An 18,321-nucleotide genomic window follows, 5' to 3' on the forward strand; every position below is an offset into this window, starting at 1 on the left:
GCTTTTTCACTCAATAAATTGACGAATTTTTAATTTGATTATTATGATAACATGTTAACATGATTTCCCCCTTTAGTCATTTTTGCAAACTCAAATGATTATTTTACTATAATAGATACATAATATTGTATGTATAGAAAAAAGGTGCATCAATGTTTAGAGCCTTCAATTTGAAGCAATTATATATTTTTGCATAGGTTATCTAAACTGCTCATCTTAATGATATTACACGTGTAAGTATCTATCTTTAATGTACTATCTTGTTATAAGTATATTTTGCACTTGGGTATAGAGAAAATCGTACGATCCACATAATACAATCTAATAAGAACTTGAACTCTAACCATGTTCAAATAATTCAAAATATCTTTTTTTATAGTATATCTGGGCTTGATATTAACCTTCCAGTAAATAGTCCTTTATTGCCTACGCGATATTTTTCTTGAACTTTAGTAATTAATTTGTATTCCAAAATTTTCTGCAATTATTTTTGGGTGTATACAGGGAAGTCCAGTATTAGAGTCCCATCTTTTTGACAAAATTGCTCACAGAATACAGAGTGGGGAACCAAAACTTGCAATAATTTTATGAACTCAAGAAAAGACAGCTCAAAACTAATTTGTGAAATGTTGAAGTACTCTATTTAGCTATATTTTTTATCCAATATCTTCTCTTTCACAAGCAACAACAGTCTTGACACTCTGACGAACAGATTCGCTGCTCTTGAAGATGAAGGCAGCGTCCTTGGCTTACCACACTGTCATGACTGCAGCTCAGAGTAAATCAAATTTTGAAGCAGATAATTTTTTTGCAGGATACATTCTTCTTCAAGAAACACCAAACTATAAATTCTAGGGGGTAGAGGTCGGGGCTGGAGAAAGGTCACATTATGGTAGGCCAGAAGTCGGCCATATTACTGCTGCAAAAGTGTTGGTTCTCCTTGGTTGTATGGGCTTTCATGGACTTCTTTATGTTGTAAGCAATACGGATGGAGATGCCAATGGTCTCTTTAGGCTTCTTGGCGCTGATACCAGCGCAGAGGAGATCACAAACGCATTGCCTCTTTTGTTCCTCCTCCTATATTTTTACACTTAGAGATATGGCATAAAAACAAAACTTGCTTAGTTTTGTTTCAGCTGTCGTTTGGTTGCCTAACTAAAAATAACAGTGATCCAAATTGTATTTAAAAAAATTGAACAACACCCTATTTTTCATTTTGGAAATTGCAGCAGTTAAATAATGTTTGTAAATGGCTTCAAATTTAAACAATTCACGCCAATCTGCAGAAAAATAGGTCCTCAGTGACAATTTTATGATTTTTGAAAAATGCTCACATTTGATCTTTTCACTGTATGTCAAATTAAATGATGAATAATTGACGTAAAGTTTTCGGGATGATTAAAGAACACATTTAAACGAATGCAAATGATTATATCCTGACAAAGCTCACGTAGATTTACTTGCGAAAAAAAGTATTCACCGTTCGATTTTTTCTATACTCTACTACATTGTATGTATGTATGTACATATCGATTTCCCTCATCCATTCATGATGGAGATGGATTTTTATTTGTTTGGCTAATAAAGCAAATGGAGCATTATCAAAATTTCGTGACGTTGAATTTGTTTGCCTGTACATAGAGACCACCAGCATGACTCCATCTTACAACATCAAATTCTACTTCTTGATCATATTTGTTCTTTTGAATGTGATTAACTTCTACATATTCTTTATTATATATTTTCTTGTATTTGACTCTGAACAGGTTTGTTATAAACATGAGACAGCAGTTTCATTCATTCCTTCATCCATCATCTTATGTATTGCTGCTGTTCTTCATTGTTGGCTGTACAACAACATATGTAGAAGTCACGTTCAATTACGTAAATGGAATACAAAAAACAGAAATAACCTTAAAAAGATTTCTCAGGAGGAACAGCTCTTGAAGAATTTCCATCTCAAAAGGGCATCATTATAAAATAATACGTAGTTTTTGCAAAAATCTGTTGAAGGCACTCCACAGATAAATTAATCATAATCCAACCTCCTTAGATTTATCATTTTGAGACATTGAGATGGCTGAATTGTAAGCAATAGACTATTAAGGACGTAGGCGTCACAAAATTTGACATTCTATCCGGCCCCGTCAAAAATTGAAGATCACGTGCGAGTCAAAAACAAAAGTCGATCCAACATCATGTTATTTTTATTGCAACGCAACCTTTCATACAAAAAATAGCAACAATAGGAAAAAGGACAAAAATTAGTTGTCAGTTGACCAATTCATCTCAACTATGGAGTTACTATTTAATTGTGAATGAAAAGTGCTCACAGTTTATCTATAGTGACTGATCATTCAACCAATCAACTTTCAAAATACAAATTAGGAGAAACGAAGCTGAAACATAGGCAGCCGACAACAAAATGTACTGTATATTTTTGTGTTGTTGAGGATACGCCGTGCTGAGGAGCAATCTTTGCTTATGAACGTTGTAATATATTTCAGCAAGGGATGTCATTAGATCCATATAAATTTAGTGCGAGTTATGAATCCTTCTTTCTATTTTGTATTATCGTAAAAGTTTATTAATATCCATGCTCCTTTGCAATTCTTTTCTTAAAAGTAAAGTGGGATATTTAAATACTTGTTTGTTGTTTTTTCTTATGTAATATGTTAATATTCCAACTTTGGACACACATTGATAATAAATTTGATGGTCCCATCATCTGCATATACTGTATCATAATATTGAGTCTTAAAAATATATAAACATAATTTTGAATATTTTAAATATAGTGGGGGCTTCAATCATTCACGACAGGTCCTGATCTGAATCAAAGCGTATATTGTATTAAAAAAAATATAGTGAAATAATGAGTGGAGACCCAAATTAAAATTTAATACAACAATATAAGGATTGAAATAACAATAAAATACATCAAAAGGGACTGCAATAAAATTAACCATAAATAAATATTAAAGTTTAAAAGTAACTCCCTTGATCAAAGCCCAACCCTTCAATATTAACATACTTATACTTTTTACAGACTATATGAAAATATTCTAATGTCTACCACTCCAAAATATGAGTACATAAAATGTGAAAATGATAAAATTAAAACAGTCATACAAACAACAACTATGTCTTCGATGATCTTGTTCTCCTCATCAGGTATCTTCACAGGGTAAGTTAAAGTAAATAAGCCCGTCGAATGGAACTGAACCGTAAAATTGAAGGAGATATGTAAAACAGAAAATAATTAGATAAATCTGGTTCCCATCATAAGATTACAATTTTTCTTCAGTTATTTTTAATAACAAAGTTTTATTACTTCGGCGTCTTGGAGAAAAATATCTGCTGCATCCCTCATCCAAATTTGGATTCGCTACGAGCTGCTGTCATTGCGGCATGGTATGCCATGGACTCGCTCTTCATCGTTAAAAGCTGTAAATGTGTTCGTTAGCGTGTCGAGGCTGTTATTGCTGGTAAAGGAGGACATATTGAATAAAAATTAGCGATAAACATAGTATTTAAACGTATATCAATTTTTTTGTAACTTTGCCATGCTACTGTTAGTTTTGGGCCCTCAACTTTGTATTCATGAAGGAAGTTAACCCCCTTAGTACTAAGACTAGACTGATGTATATATTATACATTTCCTACAGAGATAAAACTTGTGAATATAAACGGGTAGTACAGATCCCACATTCATATACATAGTGTCATTAGAAAAAGGACCTGTTGCAACTGTCCTCAATCTCCTCTACTTATAAAAACTTTTCATCCCTCAAAAAATAATTTTATTTACCTATCTAATACTAATGCATGCCCACATTTTTTTAACGGAAAACTTTTTTATATGATCAAAAAACTGACACAAAGGTCATAATTGATATCACTCTGATGTTATCGTTCACAAATTTGGGTGTAAAATAAGTCAATATAATATATATCCTTATCAATAAAAATCAAAATAAGTTGGAGGAGATTAATATATCCATTTACGGAAAAATAATAAGTTTTAAAAATAGACTTAAGGCATTTTTGAAAACACGTTGCTGTTGCTACTGTTGTACACATGGAGGCACGGTATAAAAATAAAACTTTTTTATTCATGCTCGAGCTGACGTTTGGCTGTGTAATGACACCTTGTAATGAGAAAGAATGGGGAATTACTTATTTGTTCAATTATTGTTCCAGATTTTGTGAACTTACCACATTTTTTGCACTCACAATTTTTTATTTGACTTCAAAAATAAGGGAGAAAACATGTTAAAGTACTTTTATAATTTGGACGTGAGACCACAAAACAATGCATTGTCGACGAAAAATACTATATAATTACGAACATGTAGCATTATAAGACATTATTCTTAATGGAAGTTCGTCTCACATTTATTCAATGACACTTACTTTTTATTTTTTTACATGCCATCTCATTAAAAAGTCGTAAACATATTTTGATACATTACTTAATATATATATATATCTGTAAACTCTACAAAAATTATAACTTTATACTAATTATAAATATCCAATAGAAATAGTGTACTTTTGGATTAGGAATTATACATTTTTCTTGAAAAAAAAAAAAAAAAAAATCCCTTTTTCAAGTATTTTAACAAATAATAATTCATATTTTTCATTTTTCATTTGATAATAATAGCTCACTATAAAGAATAAAAAGGTTGGTTCTTAAGTAGCGAATACATTAACCCCTCGTTACTAACCTTCAAAAACTAACGCAATTACTTCCCTGGGGGAGGGGGGTATCCACCCCACCGGCGCAGCCAGAAGTAATTTGTAAATAGGGTGGGCCTAACTAACATATAGATGGTTCTATATGTTTTTAATTTGGCTCATTTTCAGTGTGTACCAAGCTAGCTTCAAAAGACAGCTGTCAAAATTTCAAAAGTTATTGTATTTTTGGATTATTGTGCTCAGTGTGACACTACTTTTGTTATTTCCAAGGCAATTTGTAATTTGAGGAAAAATACTATTCAAGCTAAACAATGTCTTGAAAAGTAGGAATCCACTTCCTAAAGCGAATATTAAAAAAAAAAAATACGTGTTGTCTTTGTTAAGCGCGGGACTTTTCAGCCCATTTGATACAACAGTAACGTTATCTGCAGGTGTTTTTTTTTTGGGGGGGGGTCGGGTGGAGAGAGAGAGAAGGGCCTTGATGTTGGCCTTTTTGAGAATTTTGAGAGAATGCTTAGGAATTTTTTTTTCTTTTATAATTTTTTGATAAAATTTTAGCAATTAAGAAAATGATTATAACCTTTGAGTAGTTTTTGCAATCCTTTGTAAAAATTGTTTTTCAATGCTACATGTTTCAAAAGAATACAAATTGGTTGTTCGACTATAATTATGTGTGTGTGAGGGGTTGGGGGGGGGGGATAATTTTAAAATATAATGTTTATTTAGGATATTATTTTTCCTGTTCCCTCAATTTAAAAAAAAACAACCTGATATTAAGGGTGTTTGTATATATTTTTTTTTGAATAATAAAAAAAGGAAATCAAATGAGAAATAAAAAGTTTAAAATTGTAACATTTTTCCGACAGGCACATTTTTTTAAATTTCCATCCTTATAAAAATTGCACTAAATTGGGGGTGGGAAATGACTCCTTGGGCTCTATATTTTCGGTGCAACTGATCCAATTCAAAATTATAATGGGTATTTTAGCAATATGAAACTTAATTTGCCCTGAGTAGTTGATGCAATTGAATACTTTTATACCTCCCAATAATCCCAATAATTAATCCAAAATAGTAATTGAAATTAGATTTTGTATACTGTAGAAAGTAAGATATATACAGAATAAGACATCTCCCTTTTCCATATTCATCTTTGAGTCTTATATATCATACAAACATATTCAAAACATTCTTTAAAAGTTAAATTCATAATTTATAAATTTGTTACATAGTCAAAAACCAATAAATTGCTATTCCCAATAAAAATTGGATACATGTATTAAATAATACATTAAAAATTTACATCACAAGGTAAATCAAAGATATGTAAAAAACAAGATTTTTTCGAGAGTACATCAGTTAATGGGTTTCATAAGCATCTTAGGGGCAGGTCTGCAAATACTACAAGGTATGGAAGAGTGCTACACTCCCTTACTAAAATTTTGATGAAAAATTTGCCTAAAAGACAATTTTATCACAAAAATATATTTATCTTTTGTCAATTTTTTTCTTCTCTATTTGAAATTAACAATGTTTATTGTTGTCAATTTTGGTTTAAAATTTGTCTTGTCTAAAAAATAAAAATTGTAGTAGTTTTTTCGCATACCTCCCCATCAATGTAAATTAAAGTCATATGCAGTTAAATGTGTTGCTTCAATCAGATTTATACCACCCATAAAACAAGAAAGAAGAAAAAATCGGTCCATACAAATCGGTATATCCACTAACACCGAAAAAGTCGGTTCACGATTTTAAAACGATTAAATTGCGATGTTTTGTCTATTAAGTGAAACGTTTATAATATGTACCAGGTAGTCCATTCAAATCTGAAGACGTACTAATTCAATAATTAATGAAGGTTTAAGGACTGAAATTAATTCATATTTCTATATATTGAAGCATAAACAATTAGTTACAAAATAAAACCAACTGGAGCTCTTTATCTTTAGTACAAGTTGAGAAAATGACACTTGAACAGGATCGACGAATTTCCATTCACGCACACCAAGCAGTTGGGTGTCTCCAGGAGGACTGTTTACGCCGTCAGCTAGTCCAAAATGTTGGAGAGGAAAAAGGGCTCTATCTAGAAGGCCACACTGGGGGGATCTGGAGGAGTTAAAGAAAACAGATCAGGTCAATCCCCTCAAGTCCATGAGGGTCCATGCAAGAGATCTGGGAGTTTCACATCAGACTGTCCAGAGAGGTATCAAGAAAGTGGGTGGAAAGAGCCTTGTGAAGTAGAAAGGCCACTTTTGACACCGGAAATGAGTAAAATCATTCTCCTCCGTTGCAAGACTCTTGATTGAATCTTTTGAACTTTTGCCCCTCCTCCTATTTCCCCACAAAAAAAACAAAAAAACATTCTGCAATTTTGTCATCATATCAGCTGGAAAAATCCGAAAAGTTGAAGCCCCTGATTCTATTGTGCGTATTTTGTATGTATGTGAATAGTTTTCAAAATGTTAATTGTACATACATCTGTTTGAATTTAACCAGAAATATATGATATTGTATGAATATATAATGGAAAACATGCTTAGAAATGACTATACTGTAAACACATGTGGCAAAGACATTTTTTGACAGTAACAATTATTTTTTCAATTAACTTCCATCATTCAAAGACATAGAAGTTGATTACGGAAGTGTCCAGTACAAAATATTTTACAAAAAACAATGTTTTTTTCCTTCCTACATATTTTTAGATTTATAACAAACGTGATATTTTCAAATGTCCAAATGATATCATCATACCTTGCTACTTAACAACATATTAATATGTGGTGAATGTGTGACTCCATGCAAATATTAACATACTGTAAAAATCTTATAAAGAATCTCATCAACAAAATTACTAATTGAAAATACATGCAAAAGTATTTTGTGTTTTTATAATTTTTTAATAGATTCACTTTTTTTTAATTCATAAAACCTCATTTTTGAGAAGCTTTTTTAATATTTTTAGATATGATCTCGATCCCTATTATTAATAAACTTTATGCAGTTCCTATGTACATAAATAATTATAAAAGCAATTTGGATGAGTTCAAATCAAACTCACATAGATATTAAGATAATAAGGAGTGCCGTTCATTTTTGAATGTTTGAGTCTCTAAACGGGAAATAAATTGAACAACTTACAGAAAAAAAATCTTTTCATGGTGTTCATTTAGCTTCTCAATTATTTTCTTCGTTTTTATTGCACTCTAAAACAAAGCTAATACCACATGATCAACGTTGGTCTAAATTTTGTTTCCTACACAAATACTTTTCTGCCCGCTAGGGGCACTTAGGGCATACTGAAATACTATATAGAGTGGGAACCCAAAAACTTCCAGTACTTCTTTATCCCGGTTATTTTTTATTACGAGGTTTCATAACGCAGCCAAACAACCTCTGAAACAAAAATAAACAAGTTTGGTTTTTATTCCATGTCTTTAAGTATAAATATGTCCCAGAACAACAAAAAAGAAACGCTTGTGTAATCTATTTCATACCGGTCTGAGTGCAAAGAAAGCTACAAAGACTATTGGCATCTCCATCTGGACTGCTTTCAGCATAATAAAGTCCATTAAAACCCCATATAGCCAAGAACAACCAAAGCTTTTGTATCAACAATATAGTGGAATTCTGGAGTACCTAAACCCCAATCCTCAATCTGCTGGACTTTGCAAGGAAAAATGTAGTAGAGAAGAATGTCTACCACATAGCTCATCTTAATTTGGATTTGCTCCAAGCTGTCATCATGGTAGCGAGGCCAAAGGGAGGGCCTTCATCGTCAAGAGCTGCCAATTTCTTCACCGGTATATCGAAGCTGTTATTGTTGGTATATGAGGCCATAATAAATAAATAAATAAAACAAAATAGACATAGTATTTAAACATATCACAAATTGGTATTGAATCCTCTTTTCTTAATTCCATATATATCACGCTTTTTCTAATTAAGTCATGCTACTACAAGTTTTGTGTCTATAAATTCACCGAAACCCCAATTCTGAGTCATTTGTTGCATCTCATAACTGGACATATCAAGTGTATCTTTTTTTCTAACTTAATACATTTGAACAGACGTGCCACACTTGGTCAGTGTTTCGTTATAAAAAAAATAAAGAGCGAATAAGCGGAAAATAATCAAAATATGATTTTTTTCAGAAGGGAACGGAAAAACTTGTACTGTTTAAGGAATATCAAAATATGTGGGAAAACCCTTGATTTGGTATGTGAGTCTGAAAAATAAGATTTTGAAGAGTTTAAAGTAGGAATTAATTTATTATAAAATATGTCAAATTGAAATGTGACTCCTTCAATATCCCATTAAGAATAATTTTTTTTCTTTTTTTGGGGTTGACTCATTATCAAATCTATTTTTTGGAATCATAGAACTTGTGACCAAAAGTACCCTTAACTTTTATTTCTACAGGTAACAAACTTGGTTATTTGACTTTCAGTAAATACTATTATAAAACAGCTCCTTTCATGATAACAATCAAAGCTAATTTTGGAATATGTCTTTGTTTAGGCCTATCTCTTTATTTACCAACTTTTCTCGGAACCATATAATTTGCTTCAAAATGGATTCAAATAATTGTATGTAATTATTTATGGACATTCCGCCTTTTATGTGGATTCAAAACTTTTTTTTCAAGTTGAGCAATTATTTTGACAAGTTTATATTTCAATACAATGTATTTTTCAAGAGTTTGAAAAGGATATAAAATATATTTTTTGGTCGATTGTTATGGTTCATGATACTTGATATGGATGTATTATTATGTAATTTTACAAAAAAAAAAATATATATATAAATATACTATAAAAGCCTCAATGTACTTTGATACAATGCTATTTAAACTCAATTCCTTAGTTCTTATTATGGTTTTAATGCTGTTAAAGTTAAGAATATATGAATAACATTTAAACGAACACATTTTTTAGGTTTATTTTCAAATGGGGATTGCAACAAAAAGTTGCAATGTATATACAGAGTTGCACATAATTTTATACTGAATACAACTGAATTTCTTAGACTTTCAGATTTCAAATAATACTAATTTAGGTTTGGCCGGCGTTGTCTAGGACATTAAGAGATTAAAATTGATTATGAACTCTTCTGCTCTTGTAAAAAAAAAAAAAAAAAAGACTGTAAAATTTACAAAAATTAATGTGGCTGCACTTTTTTTAAAGGAGAAAACAAAAAATTCAACTGTCGTTCGTTCAACTTTCCTATTATTAGTGTTGTGTTTGCCCTTATTTATTTGGTTCAGTCTAGTCCAGTCTTAGGTCAGGTTCTGTCAGTCCTTGGGACGTGTCCTTAAGAATATAAGTACTAGAATTGCTTAAAAAAAGAAAATAAATAAAGTTGAGTGACGTCATCAAGACCAAACTTTATAATTTTTAGGATTGGACCAGACCGAGACTGAACTGGACCCATATTGCCGTCTTTATTCCTATGTAAGGACTGACTCAGCAAAACACATTACTGTCAAAAATCCTTTGTCCTTCAAAACATCTTTCACGCACTAGATTAGTTTTCTGTTGTTCTTAATTTAAGCCTTATATAAAGTATTTATTAATTTTTAAAACATTAGATGTTTATTCTTCCACGATAGTTGATATAGGTTGATAATGACATAATTCAGTCAAGATTTGTTCAATGTGACTTCTTTTGCATTCGATTCCGGTGTTTCTTGTAATCTTATTACGTTAAATTTTGGTACCTATACATACCAGACACAATATGTAGTTACATTATAATTTACCCTAAAAACAACTCACTCTGATACGCTGTTTTGATGAGTTAGAAATCATTATTTAAATGTAGAATTTAAAACTAAATTTAACAAAAAAAAAGAAGATATATTTGAATAAATATCGTTACATAAAAAATTTATAGAATTTGGAATATTTTCTCAGGCATCCATATTTGAAAATGGATGCATAAGCTGAAAAAACCTGTAATATTTTATTAAAAAAACAAACAAAAAAAACTACTTTTGATTTATTAACTTATATCAATGTAATATGTGTTAGCTATCCCATAACTCATTCTTCAACAAGTTAAAATCATTTTTTTGGTTATAAAATTTTTGCAACTTCGTGATTAATAAAAAATATTTATAGGCTTTATTTATTGTTTCCGTTATTCTAAAATAACAATAAGAAGAAACTCTGTGTGAGGAGTTATTTCTATTTTTTATTGATGTGATAACTTTTGCTAGCACGCATTCAACCAACCAAACAAAAAAATAAATAAGAGGATCAAATCAATTTGCAAATCAGTTGTGCATGTATAATTTAGTTGAAACAAAAGAATCTATTTGTTTAAAAAAAAATTATCTAATACTAAAAAGGGCTTTGAAGTGATTGTTTATTGAAAAAGTTTCACTTCCGGTAATATTCACTTCCCCTAATTTATGCTTCAAATTGTTTTATTGAATTTTTTTATATTAAGGAATTAGTTTTAATGTTAATAATTTTTCTACTACGACTACAGTAAATATTTTAAAACAAAGTCTATTAAAGCGCGTAATCATATACATATACAAATTGAGAAGTTTAAGAAAGTAATGGTAAAAAGAAATTTCTCAAAGGCTCTTCCAATTCATTCAACCATTCCAAAGAACAGGCAGTCCTTGAAAAAAATATTCTTAAGCATCCTCTAAGGGATTCATGGGCGCTATGGTACTTTAAGTACAACAAGGACAAAGACTGGTCCAATAATTTAGTTGAAGTCTTTATATTTCACAAAATAGAAGACAATTGGGGTCTTAATACATATTTGCAGCCTGTTTCAACTCCTTGTCCTGAAATTGATTATTCCCTTATTAAAATTGGAATCAATTCATTATGGTAAAATGCCGAAAAATGTGAAGGAGTTTAATGGATACTCAAATATGTACATGAAAGATCTTATGAAAGAGCTGCAGATGAAGTAAATGAAGGTTACATCAACGTAGGACAAAAATTTAATGAAGTGAAGGAAGCTGGGCAACTTTTCAGGAGTGCCTTGGAGTGCATAAAACCGTTAAAGTTGAATTTGAATTCTATGAGGATTCTTCTTTTAGTTCCGTGGCTTTCTATCGCTTTGTCGTATGATAGTAGTACGTTATGTTATTCCCTTTGGATAGGATTTTTGTTTAAAAATTTGATAAACATATTTGAGGGAAGTATTCTTAAGCGAGTTGGACTTTTGAGCAAAGACTTGAGACTTGACTTGGAATTCCAGTATATTCAGAATTATTTCATAAACAGACATCGGTGTAAGAAAAATAAATTGCTTGCAGATTAAAAATGTCAAGTTATCAAATTTTTACTTACTTTGTAGTCCTATATCAGAGATTTGGCTCATTTTTTATACATTTTTTTTTGTTTAAACTAATAAGACTACATTTAATGCAAAATTTAATAAAAAAATATTTTTTTTTACAACGGAGATATGTGTGTTTCAAGATTAGAAAATTCGAATAGGATATTACAAATCCGACTTGCCTACAAAACTATTTCTTCACGAACCATTGGGCTATGGATGATAAACAGGTTCTCAATAACCTAATTTAAGTTAAATAGGCCTCTCTTTCTCTCTATAAAACAAATACCTAATTTAAAGCAAATGAATGATACTCTTTGTTACAAAAAAATATAAAATATCAGTTCTTAAATAGAATGACTTTTTCTCATTTAATAATTAGTTTCAGCTCTCAATTTATTTGAGTAGGATTTGTTGTTATTTCCTAAGCAAAACAAAGGGGATTTACGAAAATGACGATGAAGTAACAGATAAGGCAATTATATTTATATTTTATTTTTATGACTTCTTTCAATTTTTTAAAATTTTGCTGCTTAAAGAAAAAGACATTGTTAATTGTTATGCTTTGCTTTACTTTTTAGAAGTAATTTTTTTTGTAGGTTGGGCTATTTAAAATTACAATCTTCTCATAGGTAGCTATTTAAAGAAGCGTTTCTCAAACTTTTTTCAGTCAGGGTACCTTTCAAAAGAACATGCAATCTCAATGCAATATATGATTAAAAATGCCACTGTATAGCCTAATTGTAAATATTGAAAATTTTAACTTTTAAAAACAATGGCTTACTATTAATTGGAAGAGGTGATGGAAAGAAAATAGGAAGAACCCCTGATCCAGACGAGCTTATATACAGCTTTTAAGGAACCGACGAGGGACTACGGTTGGTGTTGAAGGTGAAATGTAACCTCCAGACTCTTATCTCAGCGGTGCACTAAAGAGGAATCTTCTCTTCACCAATAATAGGGAAGGGATTCTCGACGAGCTTAAATTATTGCAATTAAAGACGGACCTTCAATTCCTTTACTGCAACGACATCTCCCGCTATTATTATTAATTTAGGTCTTATTGAAATTTATATTATTTCTTTAAATATTTCCTCGTGTATGATTAAGATTGGTTAATACTGAGGTTGATTTCATTTAGCAAAGATTTTCCATCAGATTCAGACACGCCCTAAAAATTTAGAACGAAACTGAATAATAGAGTCAGATGGAGGATAGGAAATACAGTTGACTTTTGCAGCTGTCTACTTATCGACAAGGTTGCTCCCAAAGACAAAATGATATAAGAGATGAGACTCCGTCATGATATAACTGAGGGTGACAGCTGCTCTTTTAACTGGTCTAAAAGAGAATACATACGCACTGTAAGAGTGATATTTACCTAGATACAAACTGGAGTAGAAACAATTTAAACGTATACTATATCAAGATATGATAATTATACCTTAACTATTCCATTCTAAGGTATTTTAATCTCAAGTTTTCTCTTCATTCACTCTATTTTATCAGCACTTAGTTTCTTGTCAATATACCACAGCAAACTTAACTTCTAACTAAACATAATGGATAAAATGACGAGAATGCTGTCGTAATTTTGGAATAATTAAGAGTATAATGCGTTTTCACATTTGAACTCGGACATCTAAACAACTAAATTTCACAAGAATAAACCCTTGGTCCTATAGTTTATTGTAGAATGAATGCAAAAGCACGTTAAAAATAAATTCAAATGAAGGGAACCCCATTTTAAACCATAAGTTAGATGTGGTAAGATATATTTTTTGCATAACATATATATAAGAGGGAAGGTTCCCCAGGCTAAACTTCCGCAAGGCAAATATTCCCTTAGCAAAACATCTTAGAACCAGCTTAAAGACTCTCTCTTGACGAGTTAATGAATAAAGTATGAATGTTTGACGTCTACGATAATGGATGTTTACCCAAATTTCTGTCTTTCCCTCTACAAGGGTGGTCTGAAAAGTTTCCGATCCAACAATGATACTGAATTTTTTTTTCAGAATTTTTTTTTGCAACATAGTCTTCTTGTAACTTAACAAAAATCTTCCATCTTAGCTTTTATTTACATGTTTTGCTATCTTCAGGTTGAGATCGGTAACTTTTCAGACCACCCTCGTATATATGGTATATCTAAGAATGAATCTTATCCCATTACTTTATTGATGGAAATTATATATTTTACTGTATTCTTTTGTCAATTATTTCCAACTTTTGAAATACTTAAAATATTGTTTGAGAGATCATTTAGCGCTCTAGCTATTTCAGTTTCTCTTACCTAATTGCTTAATACAGGTCTGACTATATTTCTTTTTCGTTTAAAAGAACCTCAAATACGAAAAATAAAAAATAGATTCTGTTTAAAAAGTATGCTTCATAACTTTATTATTACAAAATATGACAACACTAGTTTTAACGAAATTCCAAGCTTTAATTTCTTATCAAATGTATTTCTACATACGTGTATTGATTTTTTCTATGTTTTGGAGTACTATAAACAAGTAATAAGCTTTAAGGCAATAGATTACCCGTCTTAAAGTAAAAAAAAAATAATTCTACAGAATCAGTAGTTATTCTTGCGTTAAAAATGGATTATTTAAAGTCTCAAAGTAATTTTGAGGATGATGTACATTAAAGAAATAGACCAAGTTAGTTATCAAGTAAGTAAGTAATTTACAATAGCGATGTAATGCTCAACCTTGACATAAAACAAAACAAAAAAATGATAAGCATAAAAGGAATCATATTAAAGTTCTGTATTTTTTCTATCTCTTAACTTAATTGTATTTAAAAACTAAAAAAAGTTAAAAGTTTATCAGCTTGTCTAAAAAAAATGTTTTAATTTTTATTATTCTTTTTACCCGTATCTAAGTATAATTGTAATTATTTAGGTTAAATTTATTCATGTGATTAAGGTTTTCATATATCAAAGATAGAAATTATACTTCACGTTTTTATATGTATTATGAACACAAGTTTGAGCTGAGATATTTAAATTTGGGTGAATGTATCTTCGACAATATGGAACCTAGGATATTCAAATTTGGCAATCATAATTGCCACCATCTAGTCACTAAATTATCAGTTTTTTAAATAATTTATGGCTGTTATAAATACCAAACTTATACAATGCATTTATCAGATGGTATATATTTTGAATTCAACTCTAAACTGTGCTATCTGGTATGGATTGAATAATAAAGTTTGCATTTCAAAGATATATATTACTGTTTTGTGTACTAGAAAATCATAGAGTTTACTAAAAATGCTGTTGTGTACTAATACATGTAGCTATTGAAGTAAAATATTATTATAATTATATCTTTTAAAAGCTAAAAATATGAATTGTACACCATTGCAGCTAATTGTCAGTGTAAACTTTCTCTCACTTTATAAACTTGGTAATTAGAGCTTCCATTTTGGGTCTGTCATCTCCACTTATGTAAACCTGCAGATTTATTAAGTTTTTAGTTTTTGGCAGTGACAGGCTTCTACTTGTTGTATGTTAAAGCCTGATGTGTTTCGCACTGAACAAATTCAAAGGGCATTGCAGTTTACATACTTTCGCTACTCAAATATTGAAGAATATTGACTTTTGACAAAAAAATTAACATTAAAATTTCAATCAATGTTTACTCTCAAAAAGTTATAAAACTCATTTTTTTATGTTTTGCTAGTTAGTATGTTTTCTACATGTTTACAAATTTAAAAAATGATTTATATTCTAATATGAGCGATTAAATATGGTAAATACTCAAATACCATTTCACAATTAAATTACCGTCAATTAAACGTTCCTATATTCAGTTTAAACATTTTTGTTGTTATAATAAGATCATTGCTAAAGACTCCAGTACATCTTACTTCTACAAAAGTAAATTATATCCATGAACATTAAGCCATATATATTTTTGGTTAACAGTACTATAATATTTAGCGGTAATTTAGTATTCATTTTATAAATATACAGTGCGTTATCTCATAGACATATTATTCCAATCAATTATACGGACTGCATTCAAATTTATTGGATAACCTTGAGATAACCAAGAGTATTAGCTATAGTTTAACACTTTCATTTGATTTATGAGACTACATTTAGCCACAATAGGGTCCCATTAAAATTAAATCTATCAAGTTCTAAATTGTAATTACAATAGCATACGTATAAATGAAATTGCTACTTTTCCGATGAAAATATAATGAAATATAATTAATTCTTTGATGAGTACAAATGTATATCATGCTCAATTTAGAGACAAATTAGTAGAGGTAAAAATGATACTATGTCCAAAGTAGTCTTCCAAAAAGGTTACATATCTAAAATCAGCTCAAGCCATTCAGTAAAAAACAAAAAATATATTGCATTTGAGTTACGTGAGTACATTATATATTATTCGATCATAAACTGTATACTATTTATAATTTTTTTTTAGATATTTTAAGTACATCCAAACAAATTGCAAAAAACCTAAAAAGAAAACAAGAATAAGAAAAAAAAGAGACAATTTTACAACTGTTTACCCTCCCATTGATTGGGGGATCACGGATGAACATACTCATACATAAATCAACAGTGTACATATAAGCATATGTCTAGAAGGATCTTTTTGAATGTGAATAGATTGATTATGGAGTAAAACACTGTGTATGCATACCTTGAAATACACAATAAATATCTTTGTACGCATGCATAAAATGAATGTCTTTCAGAAGCAGAATTGGGATATGATGACTGATGGTCTCACATACCACTCTACCTACTCTGGTGACTCAAAAAGAGGACCATAACAAATAATATTTATAGATTTGATAAATAACCCATCTTCTCTAGAATAAATTAAATATTGGGGAGAAAGAAGATAAGTGCAACACGGAACAGGTGCAGTAATAAAAATCAATTATTTTGTATGGATTTTTAAATGTTGATCTTCTGGGATATCAAAACAGTGCTTACATGACGGTCAGACTCGACGGTTTACATTATTTATCCACATTTTCGACAATTGGCCTTCCAGAGCGTGGTACAAATGTGACTTCGAAATTACTGGAATAGAATTGACAAAACCAAAGTGGCGAGTGAGTGGCTCTTACAGTATCAAGACCATTAACACTGTTCACATTTCAGCCACCTAGCTTGGGGTTTCGCAGTTTTCGCTTTGTTCCAAGAAAAACTGTAAAATATGGTGTAGTTCGTCTTTTCTGGTGTCCATATTCAGGAGCATTCACAGAGGAGGGGGGAGCTGTAGCTCCCAAATCAACGAATTTTTGGTATGCACTAAAATTTTTTTCGTGAAGATGATTTTTTTTATAGAAAAATAGAAGTAAATATTTTTTGGGGGGATCTCTTTTCTCAAAAAATAGGTCACTGGAGAAAATTATGTAGTTGAGAAAAAATTTGAATTTTGGAAATTTTTTCATAAATCAAGCCTCCCCCCTCCCCTCCAATGTAATCCTGTGGACGCCCCTTATCTTTGACGCTCACCCAAAAAATATTGAGTCAAAGAGTAAAAAAATGTACAATAAAGTTTTTAAACGAAATTTTATCTTTCTAATACCATCTAGTGTAAACGGATCGCACTGATACAACGTGTTATACACATTATTAAAGCAGGATAATGGATTTTTTTTATAAAGCCTATTATAAAGCAGGATGCTAAGAAAAATTGCCCAATGCTAAATTTGCATTAAAGGAGTGTTGCACAAGGAAGAAAATTGCCCGAAGGAAACTTGGCGGAGATGTAAAATTGCCCGAAGGAAACTTGGCAGAGATGTAAAATTACCCCAAGGAAAATTCCACGAGGGGTATAATACACTTCTTTTTTTTTTTTTTACTCAAGGCATTTTTCTAAGAATCCAAAATACAATGGTGAAACTTGTTTTCTTTATGAATTTGTTAATGAAAATAAAATTATATTGCTTTGGTATAAGGTTAAAAATAAAAATGAATTTTAACCATCTTCTTATATTTTCAATCGAACACAACTCAAAAAGGAAAAAAAAGTTATTATAATTTAAAGCTTAATATTGTAGATTAAGCCTTCTAAGCCGCAGTTACCTTATACACATAGTGCGTAGATCCAACAGGGCCCTGAAAACTTGTATAAAGGGGGCTTCAGTTTAAAATGTATTAGTGTACGGCGGAGCTTTGCATAGTGAAGTTTGGAAACCCTTGGTTTAAGAAATATTGTAGCTATTATATTATAGGGACCTGATAAGCTTAGTAGCGAACCTGCAGACTCATAATCTACCCCACCCCTTCCCTCTTGTATTTACGCTGTCAGGTGTCTAAAA

The 18,321-nt window shown here is 30.5% G+C and overlaps 1 pseudogene; it reads left to right on the forward strand.

Annotated features, from left to right (window-relative positions):
- Window positions 1–8,449: 8,449 nt before the first annotated feature.
- On the forward strand, window positions 8,450–11,801 carry LOC121123607 (eukaryotic translation initiation factor 4E-like; annotated as a pseudogene).
- Window positions 11,802–18,321: the final 6,520 nt, after the last annotated feature.

The sequence above is a fragment of the Lepeophtheirus salmonis genome, chromosome 8 (assembly GCF_016086655.4).
Source record: "Lepeophtheirus salmonis chromosome 8, UVic_Lsal_1.4, whole genome shotgun sequence".
Taxonomy (NCBI): Eukaryota; Metazoa; Arthropoda; class Copepoda; order Siphonostomatoida; family Caligidae; genus Lepeophtheirus; species Lepeophtheirus salmonis.